The sequence below is a fragment of the Zalophus californianus genome, chromosome 16, assembly GCF_009762305.2.
Source record: "Zalophus californianus isolate mZalCal1 chromosome 16, mZalCal1.pri.v2, whole genome shotgun sequence".
Lineage (NCBI taxonomy): Eukaryota > Metazoa > Chordata > Mammalia > Carnivora > Otariidae > Zalophus > Zalophus californianus.
In genome coordinates this window covers 46,820,484-46,847,854 of record NC_045610.1, presented here as the reverse complement: position 1 = coordinate 46,847,854, position 27,371 = coordinate 46,820,484, and the positions used below count along the sequence as shown (strand labels likewise).

General features: G+C 39.5%; 1 long non-coding RNA gene across 1 annotated transcript in view; it reads left to right on the top strand.

Annotated features, from left to right (window-relative positions):
- LOC113939214 overlaps positions 1 to 26,874 on the top strand; it is a 32,041-nt gene extending 5,167 nt beyond the window's left edge. The window contains exons 2-4 of the long non-coding RNA XR_003525167.1: positions 22,638 to 22,811; positions 25,413 to 25,656; positions 25,863 to 26,874. This is a non-coding gene — a long non-coding RNA (uncharacterized LOC113939214). The remainder of the gene's footprint in view (positions 1 to 22,637; positions 22,812 to 25,412; positions 25,657 to 25,862) is intronic.
- The last annotated feature ends 497 nt before the right edge of the window (positions 26,875 to 27,371 follow it).

Genomic DNA, 27,371 nt, shown 5'->3' with positions numbered 1-27,371 from the left:
TCTCAGGTTACCTATCTGTGAATGGCAAATTAAAAACTATATTTTATAGGATTGATATGAAGATTTTAAGTTGGTACATGTAGAAGTACCTGGCCTATACATAGCAGGTGTCTATGGACTATTATCATTCGATGTAATAGGCCTATACCTAGGTGTTTTGCGTAGGTTATATTTTTTTTTAAAGATTTATTTATTTATAGTTTAGAGGGTGGGGGAGAGGAAGAGGGAGAGAGAGAATCCCAAGCAGACTCCCCGCTGAGAGGGGACCCCCCCCCCCCACGCTGGGCTCGATCTCACAACCCTGAAATCATGACCTGAGCTAAAACCAAGAGTCAGATGCTTAACCAACTGAGCCACCCAGGTGCCACACATATGTTACATTATTTAATTTAATCCTCATAAAGACATCATCATCAAGGGTATTTATTATACCCAAACACAAAGATGAAGCCACTGACCCACCATTAATAAAACATGATGTTTGAGTTGATTCTCCAATATTGCATGGGTTTTATTGAACCTGCTATATCCCCTCACTCAAAGCACCTAAGTAGTTACAAGGTAGTTAGTAAATATTAGGAGAGGCAATTAGAAGCAAATGGGGAATGACTGGCCTTTACAGAGAATGCCCACACAATCTTGGTTTAGAACCCAGCCCTATCAATTAACCATGAGTAAAAGTAAAGATGAGAATACAGTAGTTGTGTAAATTGTCTTTGCTTTCCTTCATATAATGGAATATGCTTCACTTCTTTTTAATCAAAAGAATCTTTAGATAAAAAATGAATTATTTTAAATATAAGGGAATTGTAGTTTTGTTGATGTGAAATAAAGAGAAGTTTTAATTATTAAAAAGAGGTGCAAGAAAGAAAAGATAAGGGAAGTGAAGGTTTCCACTGGACCTTATCTCACACATCTGAAGCCCAATTAACATTTTCTCTAGATTGAGTCAACCAGCCTGACACACAATGTGAAAGGAACAAAAGAAAGTAAAGAATCAAAATTCAGCAGAGGAAAAGAAAAAGAGGCGTCTTAATGTTACCAATATAATAATTGTAATGGAACTTCATTTATGTGGAACTCGGTTATCTGACAATCTCATTTATCTGGAGCAAGCAAAGACCCAGGGAAGTAAAGATGAAAAAAGACCTTTGCAAAAACAAAACAGAAATCACCAAAGTCCATGCCCTGAAGATCATGCCCATTACTGCTAGAGCTTCAATTCATCGAAGTCTTTTCTCAGAGGCTATTAATTTTTATTTGGAATCGATTTTAAAAGACCTGGCAATCTGGTTTCCAAACTCATAAAAAATTAAAAGCAGTAAACTAGAAGAGGGAGGAGAAACTATCGCATGCAGGCATGCAGATAGCAGTGAGAAGAGAAAGCTGGAAGTCTTAAATACAGCAGAGATGAAAAAAGGCATAAAAATTTACTTAATGATCAAAAAACACAACAATTGGGCGCCTGGGTGGCTCAGTCATTAAGCATCTGCCTTCGGCTCAGGTCATGATCCCAGGGTCCTGGGATCGAGTCCCACATCGGGCTCCCTGCTCAGCGGGAAGCCTGCTTCTCCCTCTCCCACTCCCCCTGCTTGTGTTCCTGCTTTCACTGTCTCTCTCTGTCAAATAAATAAATAAACTCTTTAAAAAAAACAAACAACAATTTAGCACCTTTAGCATAGGAGAAAACAGTCCTACGTACCTCCATAGGCCTTAGGGAAGAAATTTCTAAAATTGATTCTATATTAACCCTGAGGAATCAAGAAAATTAAATTACATTCAGTATAAAGACATTCCCTGAGTTATGCAGCACTCAGCTTTATGTAAATAGTTCCATAAGGCACATAATAAAATTTTGAAGATGTGAGAGATTTTATATCACACTGAGAAATGCAAAGAAGTCAAGGGTACAAATGAACAATGAGAAGAAAGAATGTAAGGGCTAAAGTTGCAAGAACAAGGAGATAATGGCCTTCCGTGGTCAGTCTTGCATGGCTTTTGGTCCCACGTAGACTCTCATGCATCAGTTTGGGTTATGGAACTGCTATTTGTTTATGCCCCATTTTGTTACTTTCTAATCATGTCCAGAAAGTGACTAAGAGTTAGGAAGAATGCAGGTACAGTTTGTAAGAATAAGTAATTGAATAAGAGCAAAATATTAAAACTTTAAAAAAGTATGAAGATAATTTCAACTTACCCTGATTTTGTGTTAAACAAAGATTTATGCACAAAGATGTTCATCACAGTAGTATTTAGCATTTTAAAAATCAGAAGCAATCTACCAACCCTTAAAGAATGGTTAAATAGGGGCGCCTTGGTGGCTCAGTTGGTTAAGGGACTGCCTTCAGCTCAGGTCATGATCCTGGAATCCCGGGATCGAGTCCGACATCGGGCTCCCTGCTCAGCAGGGAGTCTGCCTCTCCCTCTGACCCTCTTCCCTCTCGTGCTCTCTATCTCTCATTCTCTCTCTCTCAAATAAATAAATAAAGTCTTTAAAAAAAAAAAGAATGGTTAAATTATGGCACATAAAATACTTGTTGGACAATTATGCAACCATAAAAACAATATTTTTATTAGGAAACTTATATGGCAAAATATTAAGTTAAAAAACAGGGTACAGAATTGTATATGTAGCATAATCTTGACAACATACAAAATATATGGAAAGAAAATGAAATGAAAAGATGTCATTAATAATGCCCTGCCCCCCCAAGTTTTTGCAAACCTAGGAACAAACTATATGTTCAATACTCACACAAAAAAACTATAAATATTCACTGAAGGAAACTGAAAAACTGCATAAGAGGCATACCATTTTCCCTGATGAGAAGACTCATTATTGTAAAGATGCCATTTTACCCAAATAATTTACAAATTCAAGGTAATTCCAACCAAAATTACAGTAGGAATTTTAACAAAATTGACATGCTAGTTCTAAAATTCATCTGGATGAGTGAATACTTAAGAATAGCTAGACTTTTGTTAAGTATCATGAGGGTCTTCTTATCAGATATCAAAACCTGTTATACAATCACAGTAATTAAAGTATCATATTGGCGGGCGCCTGGGTGGCTCAGTTGGTTAAGCGACTGCCTTCAGCTTGGGTCATGATCCCAGAGTCCCAGGATCGAGTCCCACATCAGGCTCCCTGCTCAGCGAGGAGCCTGCTTCTCCCTCTGACCCTCACCCCTCTCATGTACTCTCTCTCTCTCATTCTCGCTCTCTCAAATAAATAAATCTTTAAAAAAAATAATAAAGTATCATATTGGCTCATAAATAGAAGAATAGATTAATGAAAAAGGATAGATCCTCAGCTACTGACACAAACATGTGAAAGAATTTCAAATAATTGAGAATACTGGTTATTCATTTAAAGGAAAAAATGTATATCTCTTACATCACATCATTCAAAAATAATTAACTTCCTCTACTCGGCAATTGGCATGGTCAGGGCCAAGGCCTGGAGAGGCAGCTGCCAGCATGGTGGAGGTTGGCATGGCTAGGATTGGCATAGGTGGAGCCAAGCAAGCAGCAGACAGTAGGGGTGGGGCAGAGGAGACAACTGGCATGGCAGGGAGATCTGTCATATTCAGGGGTGTTGGACAAATGAAGAAATACATGGAGGATGGTGAAAGCAGTTTTCTGTTGGAGACGGGTGTTACAAATGTGGAAAGTGAGAAGCCTAAAATGAACTCTGTGATGTTGGATTGGAGAAATTGGTGTGAATTCAAAGTTATATTTCTATGTCCTGATTCGGATTCCTGCACTAAAGTTACATAAGAGCATGCCCTTGTGTTGAGGAAGTATACACTGAAGTGTTTATAAGTAAGGGCTTTATGGCCACAATGGACCAGCGGTCTCAAATGGATCAGAAAAAATAATCATACGTATATGATAACAATTGGGGGATTGAGCTGAAGAGGATATGGCAGTGTATTATAAGCTATTCTTGCAGCTTTTCTGTGTATTTGAAATTATTTCAAAATATAAATTTTTTAAAGATAATTTCCAGTATGAAAAATGTAAATAATCATACTTCTTCAAAGACATCCCCCAAAATACTCTTGTATGCACACACACAAAGATGTATAAGAGTTCTTATTTCATCATTCTTGGTCATAAAAATTGGAAATATAGGAAATATGCATCATTAGGGAGTGATTACATATAACCATACCATAGAAGGATATACAGGCCTAAGAAAGGAGGTAGATTTATATGTACTGACATGGAAAGATCTCCCATATATTATTAAATAGAAAAGCAAGTGATAGACCAGAAGGTAGAGTACGATCCTATTTATGTTTAAAAAAAAAAAAGTTAAAAACAACCTGCTATGGGTATAAGTGTGTGTGCCGCGCATGTGTGTGTGTGTGTGTGTGTGTGTGTGTGTGCTTATAAACAGATTTTTAAAAAGGTCTGAAAGAATACACACCAAACTATAGGCAATGGTTGACTACAGGGAAGGAAAATGGCACTATATTTTCCGAGTTTTGGGTGGCCATGTAATACTTTCATTATCAGTTGAAAAAAGCCTGAGTACAAAAAGGCAGGAGTATAAACAATGCATTCTGAAAGATTTCCTCTCAAGATGATTATAATATTAAATGCTGGGAATTACTTTTGGTTATCTGGAAAATTCCTGGTCCAAACCCCACATATAGGGAATTGGCTTTTCAGGGGATGGTGCCCGGGTACACTTTATCATTAACTTAATAGAGGATTAGGCAGCCTGCTGAGCCACTCCTTGCTTGCCGGGCCACCGTCCAGAAGTGAATTCTCTTGCAACACTCCAAAAGGAGGTCAAACAAGTCCCCAGGGACTCTCAACAGAAAGAAGTTGCCAAAGGCTAAATCTGGCATCGAAGTCAGGTCCTGGACTGGGATAAACTGTGCCAGCACTTTTCATTTATGCTTTCAAGATCTCGATCAGAATAAGCAGGACTAGATACCTGTTTCCAAGAGTGGCTTAGCAGCCCAAATTGGAAACAATTGTTAAAACCAGAGTTTTGGGGTGAACCTGAAAACATACAATTGCTTCTTTTCCCCCTTGACCCCTACTGTCTCTTATTCGAAGGATATTTAAATTCCCCTTCCTTTCTCTTGCTCCAAGCAATTCATCCTAGTGAAAATTCCTGCCAACCTGATCAGATCCTCAGTTTAGCCCTACTTAAGACAGGAAAGGCAGGCTAAGCATCTTTTTCTTTTTCTTTTTCCTTTTTTAGGTATAAGTGGCCAGTTTTATATTTATACACTGCTTTTTTTTTTTTGCCTTTTTAAATTTAAATTTATTTTTTTTTAAAGACTTTATTTATTTATTTGACAGAGAGAGACACAGCAAGAAAGGGAACACAAGCAGGGGGAGTGGGAGAGGGAGAAGCAGGCTTTCCGCTGAGCAGGGAGCCCAATGCTGGGCTCGATCCCAGGACCCTGGGATCATGACCGGAGCCGAAGGCAGACGCTTAATGACTGAGCCACCCAGGCGCCCCTTTTATTGCCTTTTTTTAATAATACTTTGAGTTGTAATTCATATACCATTAAATTCATCATTTAAAGTATATAATTCAGTGGTTTTTTAGTATATTCACAGAGTTGTGAAACCATCACCACAATAGATTTTAGAACATTTCATTGCCCCCAAAAGAAACCCTTTACCCATTAGCAATCATTCCTCATTTCCTCTCAACCCTTTCAGCCCTCGGCAACCACTAATCTACTTTCTGTCTCTTATAGATTTGCTTACTGTGGACATTTCATATAAATGAAATTATTCAGCGTGTGGTCTTTTGTGTGTGGTTCCTTTCGCTTAGCGTAATGTTTTTGAGGATCGTCTATGCTGTAGCATATGTCAGTACCCTATTGTTTTTTAAAGCTGAATAATATTTAATTGTATGGCTATATCACATTTTATTTATCCATTCATCAGTTTATGGATATTTGAGTTGTATTCCACTTTGGCACTATTATGAATAGTGCTGCTATGAACATTCATCTACATATTTTTGTGTGCATATACATTTTCAGTTTTCTTGGGTATATACTAGGTGTAGAATTGCTGGGTCATATGGTAACTCTATGTTTATTTGAGAAACTGCCAAATTATTTTCCAGAGCAGCTGTACCATTTTACATTCCCACCAGCAATGTATGTCGGTTCCAATTTCTCCACATCCTTGCCAACACTTCATGTTGTATGTCGTTTCGATTATACCTATCCTCTTGGGTGTAAAGTGGTATTTCATTGTGGTTTTGATTTGCATTTCCCTGATGACTAATGATGTTGAACATATTTTCATGTGCTTATTGGCCATTGTGTATTTCTTTTGGAGAAATAGGTATTAAAATCCTTTTCCCATTCTTTAATTGGGTTGTCTTTTTATCGCTGAGTTGTAAGAGTTCTTTATATATTCTGGATAATAGTCCCCTATCAGATATATGGTTTGCAGATATTTTCTCCCATTCTGTGGATTACCTTTTCACCTTCTTGATGGTGAAGAGGAAGAGGGAATAATAGAGAATTACTGTTAATGGGTAAGCAGTTTCTTTTTTTTTTAAGATTTTATTCATTTATTTGAGAGAGAGAGAGCACAAGCAAGGGGAGCAGCAGGCAGAGGGAGAGGGGGAAGCAGGCTCCCCACCAAGCAGGAGGCCTGATGTGGGTCTCGATCCCAGGACCCTGGGATCATGACCTGAGCCAAAGGCAGTTGCTTAACCAACTGAGCCACCCAGGCGCCCCACGTAAGCAGTTTCTTTTTCAGGTGACAAAAATATTCTGGAATTAAATAGTGGTGATGTTTGCACAACTATGAATATACCAAAAACCACTGAGTATACTAAAATGGTGGATTTAATCTCAGTTTTTAAAGAATAATGACCATGTTAAAAAGTGTTACCTGATCCACCTGACTTCAAACCTGATGTCAACCATTTCACTTGAATTTAATGATTTTTTACTGACACAGCCAGATGTGCTGAGATAAAAACACTGAAAAGACTTTGCCTCTACCTTTAAAGAGCCCAGAGTCTAAAAGGGGAGACAATCACATACACATTACGTTTTAAATTACCTTGGTTGGGACTAAGATAGAGGTGTGCTTTGGGATCATGAGGGCCATAAGAAACCTGGGCTTCATTTAGAGGAAGAAGGGAACCATCGAGTTTTTAAGATGGGGGTTGACAAGGTGATTAACATAACAATAAAAAATTTAAGAAAAGATGGGGGTTGACATGATCAGTGTGTTTCAGACATACCGTCTTGGCAGCTGTATAGAAGACTGTTATGAAGGCAGCATGGCTGGTATCAGACCAGTTAGGAGGCAACTGCAGCAGTTTGAGTGAGGAATGGTGGAAGCTTGAATAAAAGCAGTGGTGGTAAGAATGGAGAAGAAAAAGTCAGACCCAAAAAATAGTTAATAGTTAAACTCTATAGGATTTGGTGTGATGATGAGTAAGGGAGAGGGAGAAGTCTGACATGATTCACAGATTTCTGGCTTGGGTCACTGGGTAGATGGCTGTACCATTAACTGAGAAAAGGAATATAAGAAGAGGAAGTTTGTGGGCCAAAATAATGAGTTCAGTTTTGGACAATATTTAGGTATAAGACACCTGGAAAATGATCAAAGCAGATGTATCCAGCAAGCACTGTAACTTTAATCTTCTGATGCAGTTTCCTGATCTATAAAATATGTGTATTTTATATTTATTATAATAATTCATAAATATATTTACTATATATTCTATATTTAAAATTTACATGTAAAATATAAATATATACTTATATAGATATATATATAAAATCACAACAGAATTGGGGTATTAGAGGTATTCACCAAATCTGCTTTGTGGAAATTACAAACTCTATTCACTATTTATTAAACATATGTTTAGCTTTCTACAAGAAAACTTGCTCAGTGACACCGTAGGCATACTTATATTTACAGGTGCAACTTGATTTAAGCCAACTCAATGAAAATACAGATGCACCAAAAAAGGTCAGTCAGAGGGTGATAATTTGCTGCCCACCAAAGACTCAGCAGAAGATTCTTTTAATTAGGCATTCCTCTTAGTATAAACCAGTTTGCCTTAGAGAAATTACACTAACATAAATTTCAAAAAAAAAAAAGGTAACATTTATTTTGTGCTTGCTGCATGTTAGGTAAAGTACTAAGCTCTTTGTCAGTACTATCTTTTTTATTCTCACAATAATTCCATTGAGGGAGATACTATTAGCATTCACATTTTATAAATAAAGAAACAAGGACTTAGAGAGGTTAAGTAATAGAATCAAAATCATTAATCTGGTGTGCAGTAAATCCAGGATACAAACCCAGGTCTCTCTGACTCCAAAGTACAGGTTCATGGCCAGGAGCTATTATTTTATATGTAAAGCCACAGTTATATGCATGCTTAGTTCAATGAACAAAGAATGTGGAAACTATCGACCCTTCACTCTTCCATTTATATCCTTCTTCCTCTTTAGCATTCCCAGTTAATTTCCAGATTCATGCTCTACTCTTCATGTGAGGTCCCATTTTCTCCCTGTCCATCTTCCCATGCTCTCAACACATTGCTCTCTTCAGCACACAAATTGAATGCATTCAGTAAACAAGGAAGGCTTTGCCTTGAAATAGCATTTATGATATCTCTCAGAAGGCCCTTTGTCAAACTCATTCCTTATCTGTGTTCCTGGATGTAGGGCTGCGGAACTGACTATGGCTAAGCCCAGAAGCCCATCAACACAAAAACTTACTGGAGGAGGAAGAAGGGCTAAAGCAAACGTATGTTCATGATGAGATGGGCCAATGGTGCCAGAGGAATTTGCTGAGTGGGGATGGAGAAGTGAAGACTCATTTGTTTTCCATGAGAAAGTGTGGCTGTGCTTTTTCCAGAAAATGAAAAGGAAACCAGGTGATCAGGGTCATCTCTAGCACTGACACATTTGGGTACATAGAGAATGGGCACAACAGAAGTCTTCACAAGATGGGGCTAGGCTGGCAGTGACTGGCCTAAAATATGTTTGAATGAGGGCATCTGAACTCCTCAGACCAGATTGTTTAGGCAAGGAATAATCCCTGCCCACAGTTATTCATCTGAATAGTAACCAAAAGTTCAGAGAAGAACCTTGCCAAAGAACAGAACTTTAAATTAATCTAACATGCAGATTTTCTTTTGTTAACTGTTGGACTGAATTTATCTTTTGATGATGGGAAGGCACCTCAAATAATTAGGATGCACTTCGTTCAGGATCTAATTTCCCAAATGTCAACATGCAGTACATTTCAAAAATAATTCTCTTGCAGTATGTTTTTCCCATTATACTCATATGGCTAAAATTATTGCAGATAGTAGCCTAGAAAGCTGGGATCGTCATTATATCAGCTAAGGGCTCTGACTGGGCTGTTGACATAAAGGTTATTTCTATTGAAAAGAGAACTAAAATTCTACACTATTTCAAAAATAAACATATTTGATGTCTTCTGTCAACTGCCCCCCTGCCTCTCTCTAGCTTCACATATTCCCTCCGTTCCTCAAGCTTGTCTGTAATATAGTTGCCTGAACATGACTTACTATTTTGCCTCTGTGCTTTGCATGTATCGTGTAGACTAAAGTTGCACACATCTTGAGTGTGATCACTTAACTATTTTTAGCTTTCTTATCTCTTGTAGCTTTAGTCTACACGATACCTTATTTTCTGGCAGTTACTGAAATATTTCTTTAGATTTCATCTCAACTTGTTTTGTATATATATGTTTTAGCCTCCAATTAGATTTTACATCGTCTGGAGAACTCAAGAGTTGTGACTTTTATTTCTTTAGCATCCAGGAATAGTACGAATGACTCACATTAAGGGGTGCCTGAGTGGCATAGTTGGTTAAGCCTCTGACTCTTGATTTCAGCTCAGATCATGATCTCGGTGTTGTGGGATCAAGTCCCACATTGGGCTCCATGCTCAGCGGGGGGCTGCTTGAGATTCTCTCTCTCTCTCTCTCCCTCTACCCATCCCCGCAAGCCGTGTGCATGTGTTCTTTCTCTCTCCAAAATGAATAAATGTTAAAATAAATAAATGAAATGAAATTAAATAACTGCCATACCTGTGACATACTGCAACCAGCCTTATACATTGGACAATGATACCAAGAAAGATTTTATTAAACAGGCATAAAATTGGAGGGGAGGGGAGAAAAAAGAAAAAAAGAAAAAAGAAAAACAGGCATAAAATCAATTTCAAAGAAATTATGGATGTAATGTGAGTATCCAATCTGTCCCTCATGGATCTTTCATCCAAGGAGTTACTAAAACTTTTTTTTAATTAATTTATTTATTTGAGAGAGCGAGAATGAGAGAGAGAGAGTACATGAGAGGGGGGAGGGTTAGAGGGAGAAGCAGGCTCCCCACCGAGCAGGGAGCCCGGTGCGGGACTCGATCCCGGCACTCCAGGATCATGACCTGAGCCGAAGGCAGTCGCTTAACCAACTGAGCCACCCAGGCACCCCAGTTACTAAAACTTTTTTTGTATATGTTTATAGTAGATGCCTTTATCAAATCTCAGAATAATTAACTAATGGAGGGAAGATTCTATCCTAGAAAACAAAGGTCAGCCCACTCATTACCAATTTATTTGTCAACAAATTTAATTTTTCAACATCTGTTTAGCACATACTATATAGATAACACAGAGTAGACACTTTGAAAGGACATTAAAATTACATTCTATCTGAGAAACCAAAAAACACAGAGTGAAATAAAAACAAAAAATAGAGCAAAAAGTTGTCTCCATTTGAGGTCTGAATAAGGGACCCACATGACGTGCTGCTGAGTTAGAGGGGTGAGGAGGAGACATAAATGAAGGAGTGGCCAGTGATCTCTTCCCGAAGCCGTGATGATGTACATCTAGCCTCGAGGAATGGGCAAGGGAGAGACCAGAGGCACAGAGGCAAGAATATACAGGCTGGGTTTGAATGACAATGATGTTCTGTATAAAAGGTACCCGAAAAGTTTTTAAACACCACAAGACGTTGTTGTTTTAAACAATCAGTACTAATTTAGATGTCTTCTTTCTGATCCTGTTTCTCCCTTCTTGAATTTCTGGGCTCCTTGCTGATTCTGTTGAGTTGTACTGAAGAATTCTTTTTATTATTTCTTTTAGTGACCACCTGCTGACACTGGACTCTGTAGGTTCTTGTTTTTATGAAAATGTCTGTTCTACCTTAATATTTGGAGAACATTTTTGCTAATATTGCATAATTTTTGCTAATATTTTGCATAATTTTTCCCCACTCCATTGTCTTCTGGTCACTCCATTATCTGGATGTCACTCCATTGTCTTCTGGTTTCCATCAGTTCTGTTGGAAAAGTTATCTGTCAGTTTTGTTGTTGCTCATTTGAAGATAATGTGCCTTTTTTTCCTCTGGCTGTTTTGTTTTGTTTTGTTTTAAGATTTATATTTATTTATTTGACAGAGAGAGACACAGCGAGAGAGGGAACGCAAACAGGGGGAGTGGGAGAGGGAGAAGCAGGCTTCCCGCTGAGCAGGGAGCCCGATGTGGGGCTCGATCCCAGGACCCTGGGATCATGACCTGAGCCGAAGGCAGACGCTTAACGACTGAGCCACCCAGGCGTCCCTTCTCTGGCTGATTTTAACACTTTAATATTAGCATTTAGTTTTCAGTAGTTTGACTAGGTGCAGTTTTCCTTGTATTTATCTTGCATCAGATTTACAGAGCTTCTTGATTCTGTGACTTAATGTCTTCTGACAGGGGAAATTCTTGGCTAGTGTCTCTTCAAATATGTCTCCTGACACATTTCTTGTCTCCTTCTGGGACTCCACTGACAATAATAACAAAATCTTTCATCATGTCCCATATGTTTCTTATATTCTTTTCTCTATATTCCATAGTTTTTTCTCTATGTTTCAATCTGGATATTTTCTATCAACCGATCTTCTAATTCACTAATCTCTTCTGCAGAGTTGTTGTTGTTTTTTTAATTGAAGTATAGTTGACACACAATGTTACATTAGGTTTAGGTATAAAACATAGTGATTCAACAAGTCTGTACATTGTGCTGTGCTCACTATGAGTAGAGCTGCCATCTGTCACCGTACAGCACTGTTATAATACCATCTCAACTCTATTCCCTGTGTTGTACCTTTTATTCTTGTCTCTTATTTATTCCATAACTGGAGGCCTGTATCTCTCACTTCCATTTACCCATTTTGCCTGTCTCCCTGACCCACCTCCCCTCTGACAACCATTTGTTTGTTCTCTATGTTTATGGGGCTGATTCTGCTTTTTGTTTATTTATTTATTTAGATTCCACAGTTAAGTGAAATCATATGGTATTTGCCTTGGTCTGTTTGATTTATTTCACTTAGCCTAATACCCTCTAGGTCCATCCATGTTGTCACAAATGGCAAGATCTCATTCTTTTGTATGGCTAAGTAATATTCCAGTGTGTGTGTGTGTGTGTGTGTGTGTGTGTGTGTGTGTGTGTGCGCGCGCGCGCGTGTGCGTGCATGTGCACACATGCGCTTGTGTACCACATCTTCTTTATCTATTCATCTATCAATGGACACTTGATATGGACGCTTCTGTATCTTGGTTATTGTAAATAATGCTGCAATAAACTAAGTGTGCAAATATCTTTACAAATTAGTGTTTTAATTTTCCTGGGGTAAATCCCTAGGAGATTACTGGACCACATAGTATTTTTATTTTTAATTTTTTGAGGAACCTCCATACTGTTTTCCACAATGGTTGCACCAATTTACATTCCCACCTACAGTACACAAGTGTGCATCTATTGGATTCTGATTTCAGTTACTATATTTTTCACTTCTAGGATTTATAATGATTTTTTTTATTAATACTAATTCTCTGGTGAAATTCTCCATCTTTTCATCTAGTTCCTTAAACATACTAATCATATTTTTTTAATTGCAACTGAATAAATAAGACAAGTATGATTGTCCCCTATAGGTTTATTTCCATGGTCTGTTTTGTCTCTTTTTTTTTTAAAGATTATTTATTTGTTTATTCATGAGAGACAGAGAGAGAGAGAGAGAGGCAGAGGGAGAAGCAGGCTCCCAAGGAGCAGGGAGCCCGATGTGGGACTCGATCCCAGGACCCTGGGATCATGACCTGAGCCGAAGGCAGACGCTTAACCATCTGAGCCACCCAGGCGCCCCTGTTTTGTCTCTTGATTTTCAGTCATTTAGTCCTGTTTCCCAGCATTACTGATTTTTTAAATTGAATGCTAGACTTTGTAAATGAGAAATTACAAGACTCTGAATGATGATATTACTCTCCACAGAAGATTTCATTTTCTTCTGGCAGTGAGACAGACTTCAGGAACCTCATCTTTATCCGGGTAAGACTAACTTGCCCAGAGGCTTGCCCTAGGGCATAGCCTTTCCAGGACTCTTCATTAAAACCCCTGTTTGTTTATCAGGGTTCTTTCTCCTTGATGGACCCTCTGATGCTTAATTTTATGTGCAAACTTGACTGGGCTAAGGGATGCCCAGATAGCTGGTAAATCATTATTTCTGGGAGTGTTTGTGAGAGTGTTTCCAAAAGAGATTAGCATTTGAATCAGTAGACTGAGTAAGCGTGCCCTCACCAATGTGGGCAGGCATCATTCAATCTGTTGAGGGTCCAAATAGAACAAAATGGTGGAGGAAGGGTGAATTCTCTTTCTCTCTCTCTCTCTCTCTCTCTCTCTCCTTGAGCTAGGATGTCCATCCTCTCCTGCCCTTGGACATCAGCATTTCAGGTTCTCAGGCCTTTTGACTCCGGTACTTATACAAGCAGGCCCCCATTCTCAGGCCTTTGGCCTTGGACTAGGAGTTACATCATCAGTTTTTCTAGTTCTCAGCCTTCAGACTTGAACTAAATTAATCTACCAGCTTTCCTGGTTCTCCAGCCTGCAGATGGCAGATCATGGGATTTCTTGATGTCTGTAACTGCTTAAGCCAATTCCTATAATCTCCTCTTATACATATCTTTCTCTATATCCCATTGGTTCTGTTTCTCTGGAGAATCCTAATATAGACCCTGAAGTCCAACTTTTGTCTCCTCTGGACAGTCTTAATACTAATACCACCACCATTTTTTTAAGTTTTTTTTTTTTTTTTGACAGAGAAAGAGTGAGAGAGCACAAATGGGGGGGCAGCAGAGGGAGAGGGAGAAGCAGGCTCCCCACTGAGCAGGGAGCCTGATGCAGAACTCGATCGCAGGACCCTGGGATCATGACCTGAGCTGAAGGCAAACACTTAACTGACTGAGCCACCCAGGTGCCCTACCACCACCACTTTTTTGCATATGCTCTCCTCCCATATTTTGTAGTTGGGCTACATCTACACTTTGGAGCATACAGCCATTTTGTATAATAATCTCTTTTTGCCCCCACTAAGTCTTAGTTATACCAGTAATTCTTAATGCTCACCACCATTTCTTATGTTGATGTCTCTCCAGTCATTCTGTTTGTCTGAAGCTCATTTACTAGTAAATTCCTTGGGAAGGGCTCATGGAAACAATATTCCTTGAGTTCTTAGAGGTTGTTAACAGTTCGACTGTGTTCTTACTTGACTCTTTGTTCTTTCCTTAATTATCTTAAAGATATGACTCCTTTTTCTGATAATAATTTTAAAAAGTAAGCCTGATGATAATCTCATTTCCTTTCCCTTTCAAGTCATACATTCCTTTTTTCTAGGGGCCCAAAGGATTTTTTTCTTTTTCTTTAAAATCCAATAATCTTACTAGAATTTTCATTCTGTACTTTGAATGTGGTAGTGTACTCTGTCAGTGACTCATTCTACATTTTTTTTTTCCCAGAAAGGTTTTCTTGGACATAGTTTTTAGTATTTGTTCTTTTCTCTTGTTTTTTGTTTTCTTTACAGATTTCTTTTATCTGTGTTTTGGATCCTCTTTGTCACTCTTTAATATCTGTCACTTTCAAATCCTTTTTTGTCTCTTTCTTCATTAAAAAAAATTAAATATTTTCTTGTATTGGTTTCTCTTTGGGCACTACTGTTGAATTTATCTTCTCTTCTTTCTAGAATACTCATCATTTCTTAAATTTTTTATTTCTTTTTTTTGTAAGATTTTATTTTTAAGTAATCTCTACACCCAACATGGGACCCAAACTCACAACCCCAACAAGATTTGCATGCTCCTCCGACTGAGCCAGCCAGGCACCCCTGTTTTCTTATTTCTAATTGTTTTTTGAGTCCTATCACATCATTTCTGAGTTTCTAATTCTTTTTTGTTGTTGTTATTTCATATCTTGTATTATTTTCTTAATTTCTTTTAGCTCATTTGGAAGTAGTAGGTTACAGTTTTGCTCTGTTTTGTAAGTATACCTTTCCAGAGCACTCTCATTGTCTGAAGGGATTTTACTCAGCTTCTTGTCCCCTCCTTTTTTTTTCCTTATATAAACTATGTTACCTTTATAGTTTTCTGTTGCTCCTTATAATATGAAATCAGTTTTCCGGAACTTTTGTTAGAAGGTGGCATTCAGGAAAGCTTTCCTCACTTCACAGAACTTCCTCTGTTGATTTTGGAAAGTATTAAAAAATAAAGCAGCATACTTTATGATATTGTACCACTTTGGTCTGGGGCTTTTCTTTCTCATCTTTGTTGTCCATGTCCTGTTAAATTGTTATTCTACCCTAAGTAGTTTCTCTTTGCTTTGAGTCTCTGTCCTAAAAGGGGTTGATTTTGAGAGTTCATAGGAGCCCCATCAGACCTTTTCTCATGGGCTTGATATTGATAAGGGTCAAAACCCCTCCTCTTTTCAGTTTCAGCTGCTCTTCTCAAATTGGCTTACCTTCTTTCCAGCCAATGCTCATTGGCTATTTGGGGGTCTTCCTGTTCTCAGGTCCATCAGATGCATCTTCCTTATCCTTTCTCCCACACAGACACTGATACCATGAAGGTCTCGTGGCTCATGGTGGTTTGTACCCACCCACTTATATTTTGGATTTTGTGGGGGTATCTTGTCACCTAGGTCTATTGTAAATATTGTTCACAGGTTTTGGGTTTTGGTATCCAGTTTTTCTCTCAGTCCTTTATGTAAGGATTCAGAGAGAATGAAAAATTACTGATGCTGTCATCTTCCCAGAATCCTCTCCTGAGTTAATTCAATTATAAGTGTATTTTGTATTACAGTTCCTTTGGGAGCCTGCTCATAACTTATGGGTGTTGACATCTTGCTTCTGCTTGGGCCTGGGAAGGTTAAGGGCTGTAAATCCTAGCTGTTTATGATACCACAATTAATGACCAAACATAAGGAAGCTAAAATATGAACATAGTAAATTGCCAACTCACATGAATTTTTTAAAAAGCATTTAAATTTAATTATAGCAGAAATATTTCTGAGGATTTGGAGATTCTTCTTAACAATAAATAAAAGAAATTACTCATGTATATATTCTCAGAATTAACACAATGAAGTTTTCATTTATGGGGTACATATATGTATATTTCTTGTGTACAAGCTCCATAGGCTATATTTGCTTATACTGTTGTAAATTTTAATTTTACTACTTTTATAGTTGGGAAATTATAACAAGTGTCAAAAAAAAAAAAGAAAAAATAATAATTTTCAGTAGGCAGGCAGTCAGTTGATTCTATCATGCACTCTAAAAGAATCCAGCATGGGCCTTTAGAACTAGAAAAAGTCTCAAGTGGTCATCTTGTCCAGACCACAGGCTCAAGACTCTTTACAACTCAATGTTTGTAAGTACTGACAATTTTTAACAACTAACAGTCTATGAGAAATGGGTTTTTGGTTTTGCTACCAGCTGAACTAAAGTGTAGTGACAAGCAGCACAGCCGACAGAAACATACTTAAGCACAACTTCAAAAAAAATACAACGGAGCTATGGTAGCTAGGAAACAGCAGCGCAGATAGTGCATTGAAGAGATATAGTTGAGGAGCCAGGGGTAACTCTAGGGCCATGTTATGATGCTATGCAAGTGTCATTGCACATGGTTGCCATAGCTACAGAACTGCACAAGCTATAGACTCACAGACCCTATGTACCCACCCACCCTGCTGCCACTGCTTTCCACACCTGCCCCTCAGAGTTTTCCACAGCCCCAGCGTAAGGAGAAAAAGGCCATATGGCTTAAATCAAAATATTTTTTTCACTTCTAAAAATCAGAATAAGGAATTCAGAGCAGAAGGCAAGGAAGCATTGGAAAATGTTTATTTCCCAAGGGTCAAGAAGCTTTAGAACATCCACTCCAAGAGGAAAGGTGGGTGACCCTTTGTCACCCCCCCATGTCTACTTTCACGTTCCTTTTTACCCTATCTGTTCCTCTCCTGGCTACATAGAATCTCTCTCTCTCTCTCCCTCTGCCTTCCCCACCCCCACCTCCCTGTCTCGACAGCAGCACCAGAGAGAGTTATGACATTGTTCAAAGGAATACATGTGGATTGAAGTGGTAGAGCAGGGATTAGATATTTTGGTACTCTGTTTCCTTCCGGTGGGATTAAAGAAAGGCTTTTGGATGTCACTGCCAGATTTAAAACAAAACCAGGGTAAGCTGAAGAAAAAAACAGTGGTTGTTGAGGTTAGGGAGTAGGGAGAAGAAGAAAGAAGGGGAAAGCATCTTGGATATAATTAGGTCCCTAGGTGTCATCCTAAATTTGGGGGTGAGGAGGTGGGCAATGACAAACACATGTTGGGGCGGATACCCAGGGGAACATCTCATTTTTCCTGGTGTACACTTTCTAGTGAATGAACTTGGACTCGGTCAACTGGAGGACCTACTTCTTCACATTTGTGGACATCATAATGTGAATAAATCATCAGGTGCTTTCTGGTTCTGTTTTTGGGATTTCAGCTGAAATGAAGTCTCTAGACTCTTTAAGTATGCATTCTTTCCCTGCTCATTCCTTATAAGTCAATCCTGCCCTAAATATCTAAGATGGTATGGCACAGAGGAGAGACTGCATCAGTTTCCTAGTTAGTTAGTGGCTGTAGCAAAGAACCACAAACCGGGTGGCTTCGAACAAGAGAAAGTTATTGTCTGTCTCATAGTTCTGGAAGCAAGAAGTCTGAAATCACACTTCCTCTGAAACCTGTCGGTGAATCCTTCCTTGCCTGGTCCTAGCTTCTGGTGCCTCGCCTGCAGTCTTTGGTTTTCCGTGGCTTATAGACACATCCCTCCAATCCTGCATGATCACACGGAGTTCTCCCTCTGTCTCTTCACATGCCATTCTTTTTATAAGGACATCCATCATATTGGATTATAGGTACCAGGGGGGCAGCCTTTCAACATACCTTATTTGGAGGAGACACAAGTCAACCCATAATACCATCCATCCTACCTGAGTTTAAATCCAAGCTCAGGTACTTATTAGCTTTGTGGTCTCGGATAAGTCACTTAGCCTCTCTGAACTGAGGTTTCCTTATCTATGAAATGGAGTGGTTGTTTGGGGGTGTCATAATCCCTACCTCACAGGGTCATTGCCACATGAAAGAATAGAAAAGATGACAAGAAAGGAGCATGTGTGGGGAGGGGAAATAGAGAGGCTCAGATTTGTTCTTTTGTAGGAATAAGCACTTCTGACCCCGTGAGTGAATATTAGGGTGCAAGGGGTAAGATGTCAGGCTCCGTGGTCAAGGGCAGGTGAGTAAACCTTTTCATATGACCCTGTGTAGATCAATTTAAAGTAAAAAACATTTGATATTCTTTGAACTCAAAGGCAGGGATGTAGTTAATACCTTGAATTTGCCTCCAGGCTGCCTCAGACCCTATCCTGCTGATGAGGTGTGCTCCCTCATGTGTTCCCATGGCACTTCATGTAATTCTTATGAGGGTCAGTGCTAAGTATAGACACTGTGGTTCATTTGTTCATTCAACAGTGTTTATTGAGCAACTTGTAATGTGCCAGGCACTGTTTTAGGCACTGAGGAAGTAGAACAAAGAACCCACTCTCACAGAGCTTTCATTAGAGATGGGGAGAGAGGCAGTAAACAAGTTGATTTCTTTCTTTCTTTCTTTTTTTAAGCAGGCTCCACACCCAGCGTGGAACCCAATGCAGGGCTTGAACTCATGACCCTGAGGTCAAGACCTGAGCTGAGATCAAAAGTCAGATGCTTAACCAAGTGAGCCACCCAGGCGCCCCTAAACAAGTTGATTTCTAATGCTAGAAAACTATACATACTACAAAGAAAATGAAACAGAGTAAAGGGATAGAACATCAGGGATGAGAGTAGTCAGGGAAGGCCTCTAAATATAAAATTTGAACTGAAACCTGAGGATCATCGTGCCGCCTGAGGAAAGAGCATCCCAGGCAGAGGGAACCATCAATGTAAAGACTCCAAGGCTACAACGTACTTGGTATATTCAGGGAGCAGGATGAAGGCCATTATGGTTGGAGAGTAAATTTGTAAAAATTTAATAATAACAATATGTAAGCCAAATTCCCTAGGAAGTATGGGAAGCAGTACAATATGGGAAAAAGAGTCTAGGCTTTAAAGCCAACAAGACCCGAGTTCAAACCTGAGCCTTGCCATTTACCAGCTTTCTGTGCTCGGACAAGTCATCTAGCATTTATCAGCCTTGGTTTTCTTGTCTATAAAGTGGGAAAAATAGAGTGTTGTAAAGTCAAAGTGAGATTTCAAATGAGGTTTGAAAAAGGGTGGGTTTTGGAAGATAGATTTGTGTTTGAATTCCAGTTCTGTACCTTACTTACCTTGTAGCCATCTACTGAGGTTTGTCTTCTTCACATATGAAATAGGAATAATGATACTATATAATAGGATTGCTATGAGGATTTAACTAGACGAAGAATGCTTTTATGTTCTGCAGTTTTATTATTATGTGTGTGATTGTGGATTTGTTTTTATTTGTCCTCCTCAGAACTCAATATGCTCATTTAATCTGAAGACTATCATTTTTCAATTCTAGAAAATTCTCATTCATTAGCACTTTAAAGTGGTGTCTTTTGTCTCTGCCATTTTCTTGATATCAGTCAGGAAGGGCTATGTGATGCTTCAGAACAAAGTTTGAGAAACAAATAGCTTATTGTCTTTTAAGCATTTCTATATACTTGGACTTGGGGATGGGGTTGTTTTAAGTTACCTCAGTTCTCCATATTGACTAGAATTTCCTCTCCCTCTTAAGGTGAACAGCCTTAAAATGAATGAGTTCAATAAGATAGTAGCTAGTAGGTTATGAAGTGTCAGGAAAGGGCCTTAAAGAGGGGACACATAAGCGTTTACATATGCTCAAGGAAAGAAACCATAGAGAAGTGGCAAGGGAGAAAACAAAACAAGGGAGAAGTGGTAGATACGGGAATGAGAGGGAATAATCAATTGCACAGGAACAAGGCTGGAATCAAGAATGGAAGGTCTTGGGATTTGGAACCTAGGTAAAGGATTAGCTTTAACAGGAGAGTTTCACCTCTTAGAAACAAGGAAGCAGGAAAGAAAGGGTGCAGGTTTATAAAAGTTGGGGAGAGTCTGGAAATTGAGGCCAGGTAGGTCTGTTTTCTCTGATGTAGGATGCAAGGTGAGCGGTGGAAATGGGAGCCTGGCAAGGGCTGAAGGTTTGCACTATCAGCTGCGAGGAATAGGTGAGTGAGTCAAATACGGACACATAAAAGAACATCCAGATAGTCAAGCTGAGGCTGGAAACCATGCGTTTATAACCCCACCAACACAGTGGCTGGGTACTATATTTAGGGCTGGTAAGCCCTAACTGCCCACTTGGAAGAGTAGAAAAGTAATTGGTTGGGTTGGTGGAGGGTTAGAGTTTGCAAGGCAGTGGCAGATAAAGGACAATCAGACAAGGGAGCGGAGGATGGGAAGAGAGTAGATGAAATGATGAAATCCAGAAACTGAGCTGACCATGAACTAAACCCATCCTCTAACAGTAACACAAAAATGGTGCAAGCTGGACCATACCAGTGGCATAGTTAGCCCTCTGGAAATGGCAATATCCCGATGCAATGTTACTTTTGTGAGCAGATTTTTCTTTTTAGGTAACAATTACCCTGTCATTGTGGTAACAAGTATGCTCTGTTTCTGCTTTGCTAATCTTGATAAATAGATTCACTGTCTCCATAAGTCTCTCAACTCCCCCCAAAGACAGCATGTGGTTGGTGGGGCCAGTATTCACCCCTACTGGGCAGAGCCCTTGTACCAGGCCATTACCTAGACCTTTGACCTTTGCATCAGGCATCCAGCATTGGCCCAATCAGCTGAGGCCAGGGTGATGGGGTCACATGGCAGGCTTGATGCATAAGGGGCCTCTCAGAAAGGTCTAAGACTTTCCACAATACTTTCCAGAAAGAATAAAACTGCAGGCAGAACTGTTCCCGTAAACATTGGAATAGCATTTTCCTCCTGGACTTTGTAATAGATCTCCATCCATTTCTCCGCTTCTCACCTCTCTCCAAGCTGGGGAGCTGGACACAGTTCAAAAAAATTCCCTATGTAGAGCACCTAATTGTATAAGTTACATATGTTATATTTGCTTGGAACTTATTCTACCCACACCCCCTATTCACATACACACATAAATAAGCTCATAGATTCGTTTCTTCTTAATCCTTGTCTCCTATTTCAAGGAAGAAATAAATTACTTTCTACATAATTTTCTTTCTGGCGTGCCGACGTTAACAGTAGTAGTAGAGAATCTTCCAAGGTGTGATAAAATGAATTGCTTCCGTTTCAAGGTGGGATTTTTACCACTTAATATAAAACATTCTGGCAATGTCTACCAATTTATATTATCTAGAGTAGAGCTTTGCAAATTTTTTCTGTAAGGGGCCAGACCATAACTGTTTTAGGCTCTATGGGCTACATCACAGCCACTCATCACTTTCATTGTAGGATTTAAGCAGCCATAAACAATGTCAATCAATGAATGTGGCTGTGTTCCCGTAAAACTTTATTTACAGAAGCAGGGTGGACTTGGCTCAAGGCTGTAGTTTACCAGTCCCTCATCTAGAGGATAATTATTTATGGTTTTCTGCTGTTGGGCAAAGAGCTGAACCTCACAATAGCGGTGGTTCTTCTAACAGGATGGCATGGGGGTTCACTGTCTGCTGACTTTCCTTATGTAGATTCAGTTATACAATAAATAATTGAAGGTCACCACATCACACAACTCTGGAATCATGCAGTACCTAGCCTGTGTGACCATAGGCAGCAGCACTGAATTTATTTAAAGTGATTTTTCTGCAGTTCCAGGTTGAGACCAGATCAAGGCAAAGGAATAGGCATTGTGTTCTTTCATTTATCCATCCAACATATTGGTTCAGACACTGACAGCTATAAAGGACACAGAAATAAATCAAGCAAGGTCCCTGTCCTCAAGGAGCTTATGATTTCTGTAAAGTATATTAGCTTTCTAGGGTTGCTGTAACAAAGAACCACAAACTGAGTGGATTAAAAAAAAAAAAAAATTTACTGTCTCACAGTTCCGGAGGCTAGAGGTCTGAGAGCAAGGTGTCAGCAGGGCTGTACTCCCTTTGAAGCTTGGAGAGGAGAATCCTTCCTTGCCTTTTCTTAGCCACTGGTGGGTTGCCTGCAATTGGTGGCATTCCTTGGCTTATAAGCTGCAGTACTTAAATTTCTGCCTTCTCCCCTGTGTGTCTCTCTTTTCCTCTTCTTATTAAGGATACTGGTCCTAACAGATCCAGGGCCCACCCCTACTTGAGCATGATCTCATCTTCACCTGACTGATTTCATCTGCAGTGACCCTATTTTCAAATAAGGTCGTAATCTGAGGTACTGGAAGTTAGGACTTCAACCTATTTTTGGTGGAAGAAACAACTCAGTCAATAATCTAAGGTAAGAATAAATTGTAAAATAAATGTGAGAACTATGATTGCTATGATGCAAGTTTCTGTCCAAGTACAGGGTGAGGGCCATGGTAAGGGAGGTAAGCTTTACCTGGAAGGGTCAGGAAAGGTTCCGTAGATGAGGTGAAGCTTGAGCAGATTCTGGAAAACGATACCAAATGTTTGTCAGGTACAAATGGGGCATATGGGACCTGGGGAGTGGAAGGGCATCCTCTGTAGGAGCAGCAACAGAGGTAGTAAGTAGTGTGACATAACCAACTCCATAATGGTCCACTATACCCTGAAGGGGGCTTAGGCTTCCTGTTTTCCAGAGAAATAAAAATGAGCTCTAAACACCTTGGCTATTTGATGCACCTGTGACAGTTATTCAAGATCACTGGCAGCTGCAGAATTTCAATATAGGAGAGGCTCAGGGGGACAATCTATTTTTTTAGAGGGGGGAGGAGCAGAGGGAGAGAGAGAATCTTAAGCAGACTCCCTGCTGAGCATGGAGCCCAATGGTGGGGGCGGGTGGGAGGACCTCTATCTCACGACCTTGCCTGAGCCGAAATCAAGGGTCAGATGCTTAACCAACTAAGCCACCGAGACATCAGAGAGACAATCTAAGTGGAAGGCAGGTGACGAATCAAAGCTAAATTTGCATAGTAGACAACTGTTTTTATTGTTATAGATTAATAAAAATAGCAATGTTGTCTAAAGATGCCTTTACTGGCATTTCACATAGGATGGAGAAAATGTTAACGTATATTTCAAAAAAGTGCAGCCGGGGGTGGCTTGAGAGGGCAGTGACGGAGACTATGAGCAAGGGCAGCCTTCCTCCCAACTTTTCACCCACTCGCGCATCCCTAGGGGTTAAATGTTGTTTCTTTTCACTTAGCACTGCGCTAAGTGATTAAATGTGTTTTGTCTCATCCCCAATTCATAGATGAAGGCAATGAGGTTTAGAATACATTGCCCTGCTCACACAGCTAGTGATTTCATTTTAATGATAACCTAAAAAACTATACAGTAAATGCATGAACGAGGATTCTGCCCTGGCCAACAGTAGCCACTAGCCACAAGTGACTGTTTTGAATGAAAGTTAATTAAAAATCCTGTCCCTGGGTTATGCTTGTCTACTTCAAGTGCTCAATAGCCACATGTGGCTTTGGACAGTGCAGAGACAGAACATTTTCATTAAAAATAAAATGACCACTTTATAACTGAGTACTGCCTCAATTTTGCTCCTGCTTGCTTTGTGTTTGTGATCAAACTGACACAGTGTAACATTCTCCAGTTTTCCAAAGCAAATGAAAAAAGAAGAGTTGGCCTTAGTATGTGAATGATGCATTATCACTATATTAAGGAAGGTAACCTAATAGTTCAAATAAAGAAAAATGCCATTATAAATACACTGAGATCAAAAGAACCTGCCCTGTGGCAATCGGTAGCATGTTTACTTTATAATCAGTTACATAGTTTCAGCAAAATAATATCATCCGTCTCATTAAATTAGTATTGTCAGTTTAAATATCACTGGCTTGATAGTTTGATTTAAATTTAATCTGAAAAATAAAAGTCTTGGGTTCATAAGAACTATAAATACTAGGAGTCTGCACCTCGTTTTATGTTGGTACGTTAAGATAACATACTAGGGGTAATTTAAGTAAATGTAAGGATCAGTGGAGCATTTCCACTTCTCTTTAGAAGGGGTCATTACATTACGCAAGATTGAGAAGCACTGTGAAAGCCTTCAGGATTAAGGAGACTGAACACATCACCTGTAACACACCGACCCAGGCCCACTGAGCGTGCGTGATTGTCAGTATCCTATCATATCCAGATTAACTAGAGCGCTCCTGGCACTCGTTTGCCATAACTGTACCCGGGATATATTATTATACCAACTGCAGCGTCTGGCAAGGCTTCACACTGATGAAACATTCTACTCCACAATTTTCTAATCACCCCCTGTTTTAGAATTCAATTAGTAAAACTTGATTTACACTATTCATAAATGCAGAATTTTGCACTACCCCTTCCTAGCTCTTAATAGACCAAAAAAAAAAAAAAGTGTTGGTAGTGAGCAAGGAGACCACAAGGCAAGACCCACTTTTCATTTTCTGGCACATGAATATTTTTTTCTCTGTCTTAATCAGACCAACTATTCTCAAGCACCTTACTGATGGGGAAATAGGACTCAAGAGCATCATTTTCATATTACCACTTCACAGTGTTTTCCTGAAAGGCTTCGTGTCTTCTCACATAGTCTCCAGCCTCCAGCTTTCCCCCTTGAAATCTACAGATGAATTTCACACTCTCGGAGGCAAATACTGCTTTCCTCACCACAAATGAGACACAGAGGCATATCAAGGCTGGGCTATTTCACTGGGTGTACCCCAGGGCTACAATCAGCTCAAGCTGGTCTTTTCACTGTGATTGCAATAGTCAGATCAGTCCACTCAGCCAACTCCTATACCACTGGGGGAGTGAACTCACACTTATTTTGAGTGGGGTTGTATATTACATTGAGACCCCTTATTTATGTTGTTGCACCGTATAGTTATCCCCAAAACCTTGGCTGAATATCTTACCTCTTGTTTCTGAAAAGGGCTTGGTGAATATTCCTACTATTTCCTGCAAAGTGAGACTTAAGACACAGCTTCTCATGTAAGTGGCAAATAAGCGACCAATATCCTATGAACCAGAAGGATACTCTAAGTGCTAAAAAACAAACAAGCAAAAAAAAACTGCTTGCCATCTTTTAAAATACTCCAAAGATCTACAAACTTAACACTGAGAGGAGTTTAAAAACCTACCTCCCTTCCCTTGAGAAGGTGTTTCTGGTTGTTGAGGTAAGTAAGTAAATCAATCTTTTACTCAGATTTTGCAAGTGTAGTTAATTATAATTGTTGAAGTTCAATTATGCTAAGCTAATAATAGTAGCCACCATTTATTTGGCTCTTACTCTATACCAGATAGAATGCCAAGCTATTTACATATATTTTTTATTCCTTACAACCACTTAATGAAAGTATGTGCTGTTGTCTCTGTCTTACAGATTCAAAAAAACAAAAACAAACAAAAAAACAAGGAGGCCTAGAAACTAGCCTGAGGTCACATGGCGACTCCATCTTAGGATTTGAACTCAAAACTTCCTGAACTCCCAAGCCTCACAAGCAATAATAATATTAGGTATAATAAGGTATATGTCACAATGAGCTATATTACAGTAAATTTGTTGCTACTCCTCAAACTAAGCATTCTGATTTTCAATATTCCAGCTTCCGAGGAAAATGGCAAGACGAAGTTTCGCTCTGGTCAGTTAGAGAGCGCTTAAGTTATCTCAGGGTGTTGGCAACTCAAATACCTGTCACAAAGTACCCTTTATTTTTCTGCTCTTAATTCACAAGGTTGGGCCCCAAGTCCCCAAAGCACTTTCATCTCCAGTCAGAGAGGCCTTATGAAGAGAACTGATGCCCTGTTTCACCCCAAGGTGAGCTCTCCACAGTGCTCTGCAACCATGACCTACCTCTCCAGTGGGGTCACCTTTGTGGGAGAGTTCAGCCACCAAGAGCTGGGCATCCACAGGACAGGAGCAGAATAATGGATTACCCACTTGAAAATTCAAGGGGAATTTTGAGGGCCTGGATTTTTACAGGTCTCCTGGTAAGCATCCTAAGTTCTGTCAAAAAAAAAAAAATGATCTTTAGAAAAACACAAGCAAGATTTAAATCCAGGTTAGTTTTAGAAGATCTTAGTATCCATTTGAGTATTATTAGGTAAGCTTTGATGATTATAAACCCCGAAACCAGCCTTCACAACCCTGCCTCCACCTTCAGGCCCAGGAGAGACTCAGAAAGCCTACCCACTCCTTATTACTTCTTGTCCCTTATCAGTTTATTTAGGGGGAAATGTCTGGGCCAAGAGAAGAGTAACAGCTTGGCAGGTACTGACCAGACAGGTATTTCATATACTGTAAAGCCTATTCAATAAAATTTACCTAATATGGAATTTGTGATGTGATGAATTTGCACCATGAATAAAAAGTGTGTGCTCGGCAAAAACATAATGTCTCCATAATTATAATTTGCAAAGAAAGAGGGCGTTCAACATGAAGGAATAAAACGTGTCTTTTGCTGTGGTCTGAATTGTGTCCATTGTCCCTCCTCAAGCTGCAGATTCCTACACTGAAGCCCTGACCTGCAGGGTGATAGTATTTGGAGGTGGGGCCTTTGGGAGGCAATTAGGTTTAGATGAGGTCCTGAGGGTGGAGCCCTCCTGATGGGATTAGTGCCCTGTTAAGAGGGTTTACCACAGAGCTTGCTAGTTCTCTCAGCCTCGTGAGGCTGTGAGGCCGCAGTAAGAAGAGAAGTCCCTCCCCGGAACCCTGACCTAGATGGCACCCTGATTTCGGACTTCCAGCCTCCAGAACTGAGAGGAAAGTAATTTATGCTGTGTAAGCCACCCGGGCTGTGTTGTTTTGCTGTGACAGTGTGAGCTGGTGAACACACCTTACATTAACTTTGAAACACCTCTTTGCATACAAAGATAATTAATAATCTTACGG